The sequence below is a fragment of the Aquarana catesbeiana genome, linkage group LG10 (genome assembly GCF_042186555.1).
Source record: "Aquarana catesbeiana isolate 2022-GZ linkage group LG10, ASM4218655v1, whole genome shotgun sequence".
NCBI lineage: Eukaryota > Metazoa > Chordata > Amphibia > Anura > Ranidae > Aquarana > Aquarana catesbeiana.
In genome coordinates this window covers 154,449,453-154,466,435 of record NC_133333.1, presented here as the reverse complement: position 1 = coordinate 154,466,435, position 16,983 = coordinate 154,449,453, and the positions used below count along the sequence as shown (strand labels likewise).

The window sequence follows — 16,983 nt, the reverse complement described above, 5'->3', positions numbered from 1 at the left end:
TGCATAAGAGGCACTAGATCACCTATAAATTCAGTCCAAAATTAGGAGTGGCTGTCTTTTTTCATTAAGCTTGGTTGCTCTGATGAGGCTGCAACCATTTAACAAGGTTACCCCAAAACAGGTATGGGGGGTTTGGGGAAGATCCAGATATACAGAAAGCAGCTAAGGTGCTACACAAGTAGTAATAGAGTCTAGAAAGAGGATTAGCAATACAAGAAATCCACAGCGTTTTATGGGCTCACAAAGTCGCCCTTCCTCAGGGCCTGACTAACATGTGACTATAGCAATGCCTGCTCTCAAAGAGTGTAAATATATTTATAGATCTTCTAGGAGGAAACAGTTTTGACAAAAAGTCAACCTGACACACACACACACACATTCCTATTGCCCAATGTGCACACACATCATAACCTCCTATGTAATGAGTATGACACATATCAGGAATTGAGGGAACGTTGCTCTGCATCCTGTGTATATTGTAGGTGTCAGAGAATCTCCTATAAAAAGGAAACCTGGACAGCAATTCAAATCCAATAAAAGGTTTTATGGAAGTACAGAATGCATTTAAAACCTGACAGCAGCTCTAACCCCTCCCCACTCTTTCCAAAACCAAAAATAAATAAAAAGAAATGGGCTTTAAGCCCTTTCCACGGGGCCTGTCCCTTTTAAGGCTGAATTCACACCTATGCGTTTTTAGTGCTTTTTGCACTACAGTCCATTTAACATGGTTTGCTATGGAACACTTTCTGTAGTGCAAATCTGCAAAAAAGCACTAAAAACGAATAGGTGTAAATCCAGCTTAATAGTGTATGTCTGGGAGGCGGGAAGGATCGGTTGATCACATGACCACTGCGATTGGCTGTAATAGTGGTCACATGATCAGGAGCTGGTCTTGCTGTCTCTCAATTGTTTCTACGGATCGAGAGCCATCTTTCACAGCTTGGTCACAGGGAGTGCGCTCTCAGCAAGGAATGTTCATCTGCACATGGATGCCTATGTGTGGCATATGGGCGTTGAAGCCCACCCTTCATATCACCATACATGCCTTATTTGAGGTTACATTTTTTTAAGTCAGCGGACTAATATTTTTGGATTCCAGCAATGGCATCCAGCGTATTTTTCTTGGTACAGGTTTCTTTTACTTGGTGGGGGACACGAGAATCACAGCATGACCCCATCATACAAGGAACATTTGTATCCCTATGGGAGAGCCCAGCCCACAAACACCGCCTGTCCCAGAACAGACAGGAATATACTGATGAATTTGCACTTTCAGCTTAAATATTATTTTGCACATTAACAGATTAGAAGAAGGAGGAAATCGGATAGTGGAGAAATGAATAAGTTTGACATTTATTCAGCTCAGTTTGCAAACATAACTTCACAACGGGCGACTAGCAGGTGTGTGCGGAGAACAAAGCGATCTTCTATATTACTATCCATCAAACCTTCATTGACTCAACACAAGGAACCGGTTAACCCATCTCCTGCTGAAAGCAAAGAGTAGGATCAAAAACAGAAGACAAGGGGTGTGTATCTGGGGCCCCGTTGTGGCTTGTTTACAAAGCTCATGTCTAGATAGTGTAGAGGGAGGGGGCCGTGCCTGGTGCCATGTGTCTGAGTTGTGCGCCCTGCTGTCTGCTCCATCTAATAAAGGGATTGTCACTTACTGTCTTGAAGCTCCATGACCCCCGCGCCAGCACATCCCACCATACACAGCCTAATCCTCAGAGTGCCAATGAGCTCTGACAAGGCACAGACACCGACGTCTGTCACACTTCCGCCAATACTTTGCTCATTTTAATGACTCAGGAGTTGTACATTTGTTTGCTAGAGATGAGCAATGTGGATGAAACTTCACCCTAGACCTTCACATATCTTATCTACAGATAAGGAGACATCTCTGTGTGCATTAAGGGCTGGAAACTACACATTGCAACATTTTATTTTTTTTTAAAAAAAGGTCACAAAAGTTCTGTCTGCCACAGTGTAGTGTGAGGCAGTGCATTGTGAGCCCCATGCTGCATAAAAAAAAAGTGTGCCGTGCTTTTTTTTTTTTTTGTGGTGTGAACAGAGCTGCTTTACCTTGTATTGGAACAGTCCCAATGCACCTTGTGTGAACGGGTCCATAAGGCTTCATGTGCGGCTGAGTCACATTTTTGCCACCTACCAACCTCCCTCTTAAAGTGATATTAAAGAAGAAGAAAAAAAAAAAAAAAAAAAAAAAAAAAAAAAAACACACACACCTTTATAAGAATGAGGTCATGCTTACCTGCCCTGTGGTTTTGAACAGAGCATCCCTGATCCTCCTCTTGTTGGGTTCCCCACTGGTGCTCCTTGCCCCCCCCCCTCCCCCCGAGTGCCCCCATAGCAAGCAGCTCCGGAGCCACTTTACAGAGCGCAGCTCGGCCCTGCGCCCTGCTCTCTCCTCATTGGCTCGATGGCTGTGATTGACAGTAGCAGGAGCCAATGGCTCCAACTCCTGTCTCAGCCAGTGACAGGGAACGGATCTGGGAGAGCCGCTGCTCTCATGCACATTGCTGGATCAGGATTGGGCTCAGGTAAGTATTAGGGGGGGCTGGTGCACACAGAACTTTTTTTTACCTTAAGCATAGAATGCATGAAACCTTTTGCCTTTACAATCACTTTAAGCTGCAATAGGCAGCAGACGTGGGTGTTTACATGCTGCGAACGCGATGCTTCGCATCGTGGCAACCAGACATTGCCAGCCACCCACTGAACACTACAAAAGGAAAACAAATGGGGAACCACTGAAAACACCCTGCAAGTGCGTGCAATGCACATTTGTTGGCAAACATAGGGGGTTATTTACTAAAGGCAAAACCACTTTGCACTACAAGTGCAAACTACAAATGCAAAGTGCACTTGAAATTGATCTGAGGGGGACATGCAAGGAAAATAAACAGCATTTTAGCTTGCACACGATTGGATAATAAAATCAACAGAGCCTCCCCTCATTTCAGATCTACCCCTCGGATTTACAGCGACTGCACTTCCAAGTACACTTGTAGTGCAAAGTGGATTTGCCTTTCTTAAATAACCCCCTTTGTGTTCAAACAGGCGATGAGGAGGAACCACATAGCTTACTCAACGCCTGTCAGCCTCTGAAGCCTGACCCGCATGTCTACCCTAATGCTTTGGGGTTTTTTTTGCATACTGTACTTTATCAGTAATCATGCATTTTTTCATGTGCTGCAATTTGTCATGGATAGTCCTTAGAAAGTGTGTCAATGCATTAAAAAAAAAAACAAAAAAAAAAAACCCCACACAAGAAAGACATTGCACTTCAGCCCATCACACCGATGTAAACTACACCATGCAGAACAATGGCTATCCTATGGTCAGGTGTTGACCTGTTAAAATATGTGCAAACCGACCACAAGGGACTAGATTACAACAAATCAGGTTTCCACCAAAAAAGCAGATTCTCTAGGGGTTCATTCACATAGGACGTCAGGCCTTGCGATACATTCACCACCACCAGTGAAAGGCACAAGAAAATTCAGTGTTATCAGCGAGACCCGTTCACAACCAAAGTGTTGTGTTTTGGAAACAAATCCAGAAACATTTTTGAGTGTGCAGACATCCATTGAAAGGGCTCAGACACAACAAAACGCACATAAATTGCACTGACATATATTATGTGACTGCGTTTTACCACATCAAGGGTCAAAATTCTAACTTTTTTTGCATACAATAGGTGTGTTGTGTTATACAGACAATCTGCATTTTCATGCAATGCACCTGTATGGTATGAAGTGGGCACACAGAGAAGAGCTGGTATGGGCGGCTGCCCCGATTTTGCTCACTCTGCCCCAGTTGGTGATTAATTATAAACCGTTCTGTTGAAAGATAGACAAAAGCACAACTAAAAAAAAACAAAAAAAAAAAACAAACAAACAGAGCCGGGTGGAGCAAAGGAGGGACTGTTGACAACACAACTCCATCCAATGTCTGATGGTCGGTGTAGAACGTACACTCACAATCTGGATTGCTGTAGGTTTCATGGACGGTAGCATGTACAGTATGGGGGTCATACACACCAAGATAAACAATGGATTTCTTTTTTGATCAAACTCTACTGATAGCAATAACCAATCTATAATTGACCGCCCACTTGATTGATAACCCACACACAAAACTTAAAACGATAGTTAGACAATGCCATGGTAAATGATCAACCCCATCTCTGTTTATCCTGTGTAATCTGATTGATTCAAATGCCATCAAATTCATGACCAAAGCATCTCAGTGCTGCTGATACTACACAATCGCTTTCCACCTGAGCTGAGCAACTCTACATGGAGTCTGCCCATACATTATACAATTTTCTTCTTCAATTTCATTTAGAATTACCTTCAATTATGTAGTGAAAGGGCCTGCCTGACAGGATACAAATGGAAAGTGTTTAGGGCTGACCTCATATGGTTTTGGTAAAAAAAAAAAAAAAGGGAAGAAAAAGAAAAAAAAATGTGTACAATGCATGCCCAGCCTAAGACAATAAAAAAGGAAAGTTTTTCATATTCAGTCATATATCATAATATTATTAGAGCGGGTATGGCCACTTAACAAAAACGGTAACAGAGCTAAGCTAGAGAGAAAAACAAAAACAGGGTGAAACAATTATCCCATAAAAAAGGCATACTTACACCTGTGTTGTCTCAAGGAAGTGATCCACAGTGGATCACTTTTCAGAGAGTGGTGCCAGTGCAGCTGACAGTGTTCAGGTGGCGATACTGCTGCCTATTTATTTATTTGTCAGCCAAGCAGAATTTTTGGAATGGGAATAAATATTGTGCTGTAATCATAAGACTTTGGCTCATGACTGTGACATGGTCCCATTCACTTCAATGGGTTGTGATTGGAGTGCTGTACACACACACACACACATATATATATATATATATATTATATATATATATATATATATATATATATATACACACACACACACACACCTATGTATAGGAGATCTCTGAGCTCCTTTACTGAAGTTTTGTAATCAATCCCGAACATCTCCGGTAGAAGAGATCCGGATTTACAAACAAACAGACTGAGGGCTCCAGATGTTGGAGGAAAGTAAACTTTAGGAGAAGTTTATCCTCTCAGACACGTGGTGCGGGCAGGTGGTGGCAGTGAATGAAAAGCAGACAAGGTGTAGGTAGGTAGGTAGGTAGGTAGGTAGGTGGGCGGGTGGGTGTCCGGTCCATATTGTCCCCTCTTACCTGTGTGCAGTCAGTGCGATCCTCTACCGCCTGTGATGATCTCCCATAAGGCCGTGTACAGTGTCAGTGGTGTGCCCCGCTCCTCTGCCCCCTCTCCTCCTCCTCCCCGATCATACTACCCCACTCTTCTGTCTGCTTCCCCTTTGTACTTCCTTCCCCCGCTCCTCGCTTTCCTCCCATTCACTTCCAATGGACGACTTGTAGTAGAAGTCAGTCCGCTCCCTCCTCACCTCCCCCTCCTCCTCCTCCTCCGGGAGAGGCGGGGCCACAGAAAGAACAATTGGAGGGCCAGACTCTGGGAACACCCAGATTCCAGGATCACATCCACACAGCCCTACTTCATCCCTAACTCTACACCATACACTCTACACACAGACCTACTTCATCCCTAACTCTACAACATACACACTACACACAGCCCTACTTCATCCCTAACTCTACAACATACACACTACACACAGCCCTACTTCATCCCTAACTCTACACCATACACACTACACACAGCCCTACTTCATCCCTAACTCTACACCATACATACTACACACTCCATACATACTACACACAGCCCTACCTCATCCCTAACTCTACACCATACACACTACACCATACACACTACACCATACACACTACACACAGCCCTACTTCATCCCTAACTCTACACCATACACACTACACCATACACACTACACCATACACACTACACACAGCCCTACTTCATCCCTAACTCTACACCATACACACAGCCCTACTTCATCCCTAACTCTACACCATACACACTACACACAGCCCTACTTCATCCCTAACTCTACACCATACACACTACACCATACACACTACACCATACACACTACACACAGCCCTACTTCATCCCTAACTCTACACCATACATACTACACACTCCATACATACTACACACAGCCCTACCTCATCCCTAACTCTACACCATACACACAGCTCTACCTCATCCCTGACTACACACACTATACATACTACACACACATATCATACATACTACACACACCATACAGCCCTGCCTCTACACACTATACATACTACACACACTATACATACTACACACACACACCATTCACCCCTCACTCCACACACATCATACAGCCCCGCCTCATCCCTGACTCCACACACACCATACAGCTCTGACTATACACACTACATACACCATCCACACACCATACAGCTCTGACTACACACACCATACACACTACATACACACCTGATGACACACCATGCACACATCACACAGACAGCCCTGCATGACTCTCAGCACATATACACACAGTACACACAGCCCTGACTCCCCACACACCATACATACAGCCCTGCATGACTGTCCACACAGCACAAATCACACACACAGCCCTGCCTGACTCTCCACACACCATACACACACACACACACACCCCTGCCTCAGCCTGACTCTCCACACACCATACACACAGCCCTGCATGACTGTCCACACACCATACACACTGCACACACACAATCCTGCATGACTCTCCACACACCATAAACACAGCACACATCACATACACAGCCCTGCAATAATCTCCACACACCATGCACACACCATACACACAACCCTGCATGACTCCACACACCATAAACACATCATGTACACGCCATACACACAGCCCTGCATGACTCTCCACACACCAGGCACACATCATGTCCACACACCAGACACACAGCACACATCATGTACACACACCAGACACACAGCACACATCATGTACACACACCAGACACACAGCACACATCATGTACACACACCAGACACACAGCGCACATCATGTACACACAACACACATCATGTACACACAGCGCACATCATGTACACACACCATACACACAGCGCACATCATGTACCCATGTACCGCAACACACATCATGTACACACACCATACACACAGCACACATCATGTACAAACAGCACTGCCTCAGCCTGACTCTCCACACACCATACACACAACTATGGAGAGATATAGTGAGGGGAAATAACTATTTGGTTCCCCTGCTGATTTTGTACGTTTGCCCACTGACAAAAAAATGATCAGTCTATAATATTAATGGTAGGTTTATTTTAACAGTGAGAGACAGAATAACAACAAAATATCCAGAAATACGCCTTTCAAAAACGTTATAAATTGATTTGCATTTTAATGAGTGAAATTAGTATTTGATCCCCTATCAATCAGCAAGATATCTGGCTCCCAGTTGTCTTCTATACAGGTAATGAGCTGAGATTAGGAGCACTCTCTTAAGCGCCACTAAAGCGGCTCTCTTTGGGTGCTAGAGGGGTTTTTTTTTTTTTAAGTGACCTTAAACATATCCAAAAATACCTTTTTTGCGGCACTTCGGAAGCACTGTCCATTCATTTCAATGGGCATGGGCGTTTTTGGAAAGCTTTTTACAGCACTCCAAACCCGCCCCAAAGATGCCACTTGCAGGACTTTTTCTAATGTCCCACAAGCGCACCGCCCGAGTGTGAAAGCACTCATGCAAATGATTGGGAGGCAGTTTTCTAGCGCTAAAACCCCCTTCAATACTGAGCATTCCGAGTCCTCACCAGCTAAATATCATCTGAGACGGGCTGGAGAAGAGCAGCTATAAATTACTGCATGTCTGTAGCATGGAGCAGCTTCTGCCTGTGTAGATCCCCTGCCCCCTCCCTCCTCTGTTCTCTCTGCTCTCTCATAGAGATCCAGGATGTGTTTTGTAGAGCAGGGAGGAATGTGAACGGCCGTCAGGAGGAGAGCGCTGTCATTTGTAAATACAGAAGCAGCCAGTGACATTAGCGAGCAGCTCAGCAACCAGTGCCGTATCCCGGAGGTGGCGGAACTGAAAAAAAGCCGGCGGGCAGTGCAGGCTCCAGGGGCAGCTGCTTTGGGCCCTCCAACAATGGCAGATGCCACGTTTTGCCCTGCAAGAGATTAAGGGTTGGCTGAACTGTCTTCCCCTCAAGACACAGCTTATTCCCAGATGGGGTGTCAGACGATCCTCCTAACCTTAAATTCAACCATTGGAATAGACTAAATTGTCTACACATGTTTGTTGTTATTGTTTTGCCATTTGTACCCATATGACTCTATTTCCTACTGTATGGTTGACATTGTTCACCCCCCCCCCCCCCTTTTTTTATTTTCTGTTCTTCCTGAAAACTTCAATAAACATATTGAACAAGGAAGTCTATAGGGCCCAAACTTGAAAAATCTACATTCTCAATTTTGAAGGCTTATATGCAAGTTATTGGCCAGAAAATGGGTATGGAGGCCCGGCTACTGCTCTGGGGGACATGTACAAATGCAAAAAACTTTTAAAAAAGATTGTGTTTAAAGGAGCAGTTTTGTAGCACCCTCTAGTGTGCTAGGGAATTAGTGCAAGGTTTTTTTCCCCTAGAGTAGGAATATTTTCAGGCTTGGCTGATAGCCATGCCTGGGTGTGTTTGATCCGGGCTGGGAGTGGCTCAGCGTAGTGCTGGGTGACTCACAGGTGGCATCACTAGGACCTCCTACTTCTTCTAGAATCTTCTATTGTTTTCTAGAAAGAGAGGCTGAAGGGGGAGGTGGAGCCTAAAAAGAGGAAAGTAGGGTGTATCGACCTTGTGCATTACCAATGGTAAAATTGATTAAAAAACTAAAACAGCAGTAGTCATACTCATAAACGAGTGTATAAAAAAGGCTTATCAGTAGATGAGACTGCGTCTCTGAACGCCTGCAACCCGGACCGGATATTGGAGGGGTCAGATGGCATCACAAATGGCTAACGCGTTTCAAGGGCGTACCCTCTTCCTCAGCCAAAACGGTGAATAATTTGCCTCCTCTGGTTACCTCTATATATATATATCCACATGCATACGCCCAGGCCGACGCCCACCAGAACATACCACACCCATCTGAGTGGACAGCGTCCACCTAGTGAATCAATCTAATCCCATACCTGTCCCCTTCTATATTGGAGGTGCCCCCATCCAATCTTCAAGGGCACGTTCCAGGCAGGGAACAGCGTGGGTGTACAGAATATTCAATATCTAATATTTAGGCCATGGTGTGATAGTAATAATAGCCAATAAAACATATCTATTGTACCTACCCATCTCTGTTGCATCATGCGGGGTACGGGGGATTTTAATAATGTATATTTAATAAATAAAATAAAATATTCTGTGCCACGACACTTTAAGGAGGTTCACAATAGAAGTACCAATGGCCTCAGAGTCTTCGAAATAGAGGCCATAACAAATGACTTAGACAATGGCAAGAAGCATCAGATACTATGTACGAGAGAGGCCTTCTGGATTTTCACTCTGGGGTCTTTAGCTTCGCATGGCCTGAACGAGGGGATTGAACTACATAATGTAGTATGACTTCTGTAGGACCCTCGAAGGCCTCCAGTACAGTTCAGCCCAGTCTTACATTCTGATTTCTTGGCTGCTAGGTTGTCCTCCTTTCCTTCTTTGTAAACCCGCTTCGGGCCTACGGACCTTTCCCCAGTCCCCCTTTGATTAAGGCATCACCCCTAGGGGTCTTGCCTAACACTTGGTCCAGGTCTGCCCATGACATGAAGCTATGTTGCTGTGGGGATACATGGGCGCACTGCACAATTGAACTGGACTATATGTATTTATGGCCTCCTTTTTGTAGATATGTGTGGGAGCGCACCCTGTAGTCGCTAGGTATAGATAGGGTAATCCTAGAGTTAGGTTGAGGGCTACATTAGACTACAGTAGATCAACACTTCTTTAGATTAACATTTCACAACAATATTTTTAACCAACATGGTCATTTCTTATGAAATCACATTAGATGAAAGCGGGATACTGGGTTCACCCAGGAGTAATGGAACATAGTGATCCCATACTTTGGATTGATTGTGAACTATGTATAAATGCCATGACTGTAAATATGCAAGCTATTGTCATAAAAAGTGTTTGGGGACCTGGGTCCTGCCCCAGGGAACATGTATAAATGCAAAAAAAAGTTTTAAAAACGTCAGTTTTTTCAGGAGCAGTGATTTTAATAATGCTTAAAGTGAAACAATAAAAGTGAAATATTCCTTTAAATTTCGTACCTGGGAGGTGTCTATAGTATGCCTGTAAAGTGGCCCATGTTTCCCGTGTTTACAACAGTCCAAGAGCAAAATGACATTTCTAAAGAAAAAATAAGTCATTTAAAACTAGTACTAGCACTAGTGCCAGCTATTAATGAATTGTTGGTCCCAGCAATACACATAAAAGTCATTGAAAAAAACGACCTGGGGTTCCCCCACAGTGCATTACCAGGCCGTTTGGGTCTGGTATGAATATTAAGGGGAACCCCGAACCAAAAATTAAAAAAAAAAAAAATGCGTGGGGTTCCCCCAAATTCCATACCAGGCCCTTCAGGTCTGGTATGGATATTAAGGGGAACCCCGCGCCAAAATTAAAAAAAAAATGGCGTGGGGGTCGCCCTAAAAACCCTTACCAGACCCTTATCCAAGCACACAACCTAGCAGGCCGCAGGAAAAGAGGGGGGATGAGAGAGCGCCCCCCCCCTCCTGAACCGTACCAGGCCACATGCCCTCAACATGAGGAGTATGTCCCCATGTTGATGGGGACAAGGGCCTCATCCCCACAACCCTTACCCGGTGGTTGTGGGGGTCTGCAGGTGGAGGGCTTATTGGAATCTGGAAGCCCCCTTTAACAAGGGGACCCCCAGATCCCAGGCCCCCCCGTGTGAAATGGTAATGGGGTACAAATGTACCCCTACCATTTCACAAAAAAAGTGTCAAAAATGTTAAAAATGACAAGAGACAGTTTTTTACAATTTCTTTATTAATCTCTCCTTCTTTCCCCGCTTCTTCTGTTCTTCATTCTGTTTTCTTCCTCCATCTTGTTCTTCCCCCCGCTTCTTCCTCCACATCCTCTGCTTCTTCCTTCGGCCTTCGCGTCCGCATTTTCCTCCGGCTTCTTTTTCCCCGCATCGTTCTTTGGACGATCCGCATCCATGGGAGGTTCCCGCTGTGTGACGCTTCTGTTCTTCTGACACTTCTTATATAACTGAGGGCGGGGCCACCCGATGACCCCACCCCCACCCACGCACGGGGACTTCACTGGGACTTCCCTATGGGTTTCCCCGTGGCGTGTTGAGGGCCTGGTACGGTTCAGGAGTGGGGGGCGCTCTCTCGTCCCCCCACTTTTCCTGCAGCTTGCCAGGTTGCATGCTCAGATAAGGGTCTGGTATGGATTTTTTGGGGGACCCCCACGCCATTTTTTTTTATTTTGGCGCGGGGTTCCCCTTAATATCCTTACCAGACCTGAAGGGCCTGGTATGGAATTTAGGGGAACCCAACACATTTTTTTAATTTTTTTATTTTGGTTCGGGATTCCCCTTAATATTCATACCAGACCCAAAGGGCCTGGTAATGCACTGTGGGGGGAATCCCAAGCCGTTTTTTTCAATGACTTTTATGTGTATTGCAGAGACCCGACAATTCATTAATAGCTGGTGCTAGCACTAGTACTAGTTTTAAATGACTTTTTTTTTCCTTTAGAAATGTCATTTTGCTCTCATACTGTTATAAACACGGGAAACATGCGCTACTTTACAGGCATACTATAGATACCCCCAGGTACGAAATTTAAAGGAATATTTCACTTTTATTGTTTCACTTTAAGCATTATTAAAATCACTGCTCCCGAAAAAACGGCCGTTTTTAAAACTTTTTTTTGCATTGATACATGTCCCCTGGGGCAGGACCCAGGTCCCCAAAAACTTTTTAAGACAATACCATGCATATTAGCCTTTAAAATTAGCACTTTTGATTTTTCATGTTCGCGTCTTATAGACTTTAATGGTGTTTGTGTGTTCGAACAAATTTTTTGCCTGTTCGCATGTTCTGGATGCGAACCGAACTGGGGGGTGTTCGGCCCATTCCTACTCAGCAGCCCCTATGGGGGTACCGCTACAATTTTAATACAATCCAGTTCCGGCAGGTTTACCTCCCTTCATGACCGAGCAATTTTTTGCGATACAGCACTGCGTCACTTTAACTGACAATTGCGCGGTCGTACGACGCTGTACCGAAATAAAGCTGATATCCTTTTTTTCCCCACAATTAGAGCTTTCTTGTGGTAGTATTTGCTCACCTCTGTGGGGTTTTTTTTCTGCTACAAAAAAAAAAAAAAATCAAGTTTGAAAAAAAAAATATTTTTTATTTTCTGCTATAAAACACACCCAATACATTTTTTTTTTAATAATCAAATTTCTTCATCAATTTAGGTGATCAGCAGCTTATAGCAGGAATTAGATATTCAGGCGGACAAATCAGATACTAAGTGACACTTTTTGGGGACCAGCGACGCCAATACAGTGATCAGTGCTAAAAAATATGCACTGTCACTGTACTAATGACACTGGCAAGGAAGAGGTTAACATCAGGGGTGATCAGAGGGTTAAATGTGTCTCTAGGGAGTGCTTGCTAACTGTGTGTGTGGTGCTTATACTATGGGAAGACTGAGATCCGTCTTCCCTTGTTACAGAACAGCGATCTGCCTTGTTTACATAGGCAGGCTGCCGTTCTGCCTCTGTCTGGAATGATCGGCGGGTCCCGGTGGACATTGGGTCTGCCGGACCCGCTGATTGGCTCCCACTGTGTTGGACACAGTGGGAGCTGGTCGCAGGTGGTGCGCGCAGTAAACCCTGACGTAACAAGAGACTTACAGGTATGTGATTTTGAGCTGCTGCCCCGCAGTACATGCAGTTGGCAAGTGGGTAATGATGCTTAAAGTGAAACAATAAAAATGAAAAATTCCTTTTAATATAGTGCCTGGGGATCCCCTTGGTCTGCCTTGTAAATTGGCACATTGGTACCATGTATAGAGCCTGCTGCAGCAAAACTGACATTTATAAAGGAAAAAAATTACAATTAAATTGCCGGTGGTCTGCAAAAATCTTCAACCACGTTGCTTCCGGTAAATCTGCAGCACCAGTAATTGGAGATTTGACGAGTTGGCTCTTTTTACAGAACAGTGGCAGTGTATACAGTACAGTACACCATATAGTGAGTGGACATTGTCCGCCCGATACTAACCAACAACATGGCTGCCTCCAAGGCGGCGACAACTTTTTTCCTCCTTACCTGGTGTTCTGTCAAAACAGCCAACTCATCGCGTACCATACTGTATATGCTGCCGCTGGTCTGTGAAAATAGGCAACTCATCCAAATCTCTAATTATTGCTGCTGGAAAGTCACCGGAAGTGACGCGGTTGGAGATTTTGGCGAGTTGGAGTTATTGGCAGAACACCGACAATACAAAAATGTTAAAAAATAGTTGGTGTGGGGGTCCCCCCAATCCTTACCAGGCCCTTTGGGTCTGGTATAGATTTTAAGGGGAACCCCACCCCAAAATAAACAAGTGTGGGGTCCCCCCAAAATCTATACCAGACCCTTATCCGAGCATGCAGTTTAGGAGGGGGGGACGAGCGAGCACCCCCCCTCTGAGCCATACCAGGCCACATGCCCCTCGCCCCAAAGCACCTTGTCCCCATGTTGGTGGATACAAGGGCCTCTTCCCGACAACCCTAGGATGTGGTTGTTGGGGTCCGGGGACACCCAGATCCCGCCCCTCCCTATGTGAATGAGTATGGGGTACCCCTACCCATTCAGCAAAAAAGTGTCAAAAAGAAATAAAAACATACACAGTTTTTGACAATTCCTTTATAAAAAAAAAACAAAACAATGTCCCTCGGTTTAGATCCATCGTCAATCACAACGACGACGCCACCGCCGTGCCTGGAAAAAATAAATTAAAATGCTCCGCCCGCAATGAAGGCTAACCGCCATCTGACAGTTCTTAAATAGATAAGAGGTGGAGCCACCTGGTGGCATCGCCATCATGTCACGTCATTTGTTGTTGCATGCTGGGGCGGAGATGTCACATGGGGGCGGTGCCACCAGGTGACGTTGCCGGGTGGCCCAGTCCCTTACTTAATTAGGAACTGTCAGAAGGCCGAGCAGGCAGATGGTGGTATGTACCTCATACTCATTCACATAAGGGTGCCAGGATCAGATTCTGATAAGCCCCCTGCCTGCAGACCCCCACTACCACAGCCCAGGGTTGTTGGGAGGAGGCCCTTGTCCCCATCAGCACTTGCCCCCCCCCCCTTTCCTAGCCTGCCAGGCTGCATGCTGAGACAAGGGTCTGGTATGGATTTTGGGGGGGACCCCACAACATTTTTTTTTTTTAATTTTGGCGTGTGGTCCCCCTTAAAATCCATACCAGACTCGAAGGGCCTGGTATTGATTGGGGGGACCCCCATGCGCTTTTTTTCACCTTTTTCTATTGAAGTCAATGTTTTTGTTTTCATTCAGCTGTCAGCGGGGAAACTCATTGAAAGCTGAAGACTTATTCGTTGTTAAGGACGCAGTGGCCGGCTTCCCCACCCCCTCCTAAAAACCAGCTATTCACTATGCCCTGATTGGGCAAAGCTTTGCCCAATCAGGGCTTAGAATGCACTATGCAGTGCATTGTGGGGTGCTCAATGGGCGAACCTCCAATTTGAGTGTTCACCGAACGGATGAGCAGGCGATGTACGGACCGCCTCGAACTGTTCGCCCAACTCTATTCATTATTGTTAAAATGCAGCAGCCATCTTTAAGGAGACCACCTTGCAATGTTTGTCTATGGCTTGTCTCCAGAGCAGGGAGCAGCCATCTTGGCGGGGGGTCAGGATCAATGCTCGAGGATGGTGATTGGTTGATGCAACAAATGAAGGAGAAATGTGTCTGCAGGCTGCTGAGAGAAGTCTAAAAGAAAGCAGGGGGTGTTAGAAAAGACTGGACTGCTGCTCCTGGCTGAATGGAACCCGGCCACAATTGGGAGACCTGCTCATCGCACAGGACCGTGCCTCAGGGATGGGAATTTTCTCCCTGAGAAGGTGTGAGGTGCGATTTGGATGCCTGCTGAGTTTAGATTGTACTAGAGAGCACTCTCATCACTTGTTAGGAATAAGGATGAGCTCCGGCGTGTTCGCATGCTGCACGTGCTGAGCCCGCCAGGAAGTTGGCATGGTGCAGCGCTAATCACAAGCAGTAAGACATTTCCTGATCTCTGCAGCTGCACATCGGGAAATGTCTCACTGCTTGTGATTAGCGCTGCGCCGTGCCAACTTCCTGGCGGGCTCAGCACGTGCAGCATGCGAACACGCCGGAGCTCATCCTTGGTTAGGAAGGAAAGAGAGACATCACAGCAACTCCTATCCCTGTCTGGGGACTTGAGCTGAATCAAAGCACATGTCCGGGGACCCAGAAGACAACACCCTGGGTCTGGTAAGTGACTAACATCACACAAGTTAACCACTTAAGGACCAAGTCTCTTTTTTAGATGTGTTGTTTACAAGTTAAAAACAGGTTTTTTTGCTAGAAAATTACTTAGAACCTCCAAACATTATACATTTTTTATTCTAACACCCTAGAGAATAAAATGGCGTTGCAATACTTTCTGTTACACTGCATTTGCTCAGTGGTCTTACAGGCGCACTTTTTTTGGAAAAAATACACTTTTTTTAATTAAAAAATAAGACAACAGTAAAGTTAGCCCAATTTTTTTTTGTATTGTGAAGGATAATGTTACGCCGAGTAAATTGATACCAAACATGTCACGCTTCAAAATTGCGCCCGCTTGTGGAATGGCGACAAACTTTTTTTGGAAGTCCGCTAATTGCATATCCCTGTTCTACGGGTTTAGGAATAAGGTGTAATACCTTATTTCTTAATCCAGTGGAGTCCCGTCAGCTGTGCAACCAGTCCCGCAACGTTTCTTCACTAAGGCGTTCCCGGCATGGTTTCACTCCTGCCTCCTCCACATACAGGCAGGGCTTATAGCCCACCATTGTATGTGATGACTGAGCCTGAAGTGCCAGAGGGAGCGGAAGAGAGCAATGGAGCTAGCCAGAGCAGGGCTTAGGTAAGTGTTGCAGTCTTTTCATATAAACCGAATTAGCATTTAACCCTTGCATTTCAGGAGGTTGGGGGGGGGGGTAGATTTTGTCTATTTTCCCTCTAGCTAATATGCCTAAAAATTAAAAAGAAATTACCCAAATTCCTACCTGAATTGATGGACCCATGATATGACAGGTCCCAAAGCTTGGCTTTTTGGACAGTAAGTGGTCTTCTTTGAGTGTACACATGTTGACATTGGTAGGATCCTCACAGATTCCTGAAGACTCCAGTGGCGGCATGATGACCTCAAGACAAGGGGTGACGAAAAGATCGTTCGGTGGAAGGCCTTAACTGCAGCAGTGGATCACCAGTCTCCTTTGGTCGAGGCACCACGGAGGGTCATGCAAAGGTGAATTAAAAAAAGGACTGTGAAAGTTTAAAAAAAAAAAGGTTTGTTAATGGGTGAGGTGGGTGACAACATTTGTCTGGAGAAGGGCTTTAAAGAAGAATTTCAATAATACTGTTGGAGACTACTCAGCAACCAGCAATATACACATTTTTGTAGTAATACGTTAACTGTTGAGTACACCACAATCATAATTCCTGCACTTTTTTGTATGGCCTCAAGAAGCCCAGCGGGGTCTTCGAGTTGTGTGCCATCATGCCGTACGCTGTGCGCAGAGGTTGCCCTGTGGGAGTCTATACCTGCTGCTAGAGTGTTATCACTTGAGAGCTGGATTCCTAAAGTGACAAACACCTGATTGTCACAAAGGGAAGCTTAAGGCTGGGTTCACACTATTGC

At 45.2% G+C, this 16,983-nt stretch overlaps 1 protein-coding gene across 6 annotated transcripts in view; it reads right to left on the bottom strand.

Annotated features, from left to right (window-relative positions):
* The window catches only part of PLEKHA4 (pleckstrin homology domain containing A4), a 122,675-nt gene extending 106,305 nt beyond the window's left edge, over positions 1–16,370 (bottom strand). For 2 of the 6 annotated variants that reach the window (XM_073602770.1, XM_073602774.1), the window contains exon 1: positions 5,247–5,494. The gene's annotated coding sequence lies outside the window, so the exon portion shown is untranslated. Of the gene's footprint in view, positions 1–1,670; positions 1,812–5,246; positions 5,495–16,348 lie in introns of those variants that run through there. The other 4 variants (XM_073602769.1, XM_073602773.1, XM_073602772.1 and 1 more) reach the window with 3 other exon arrangements.
* Between the last annotated feature and the right edge of the window lie 613 nt (positions 16,371–16,983).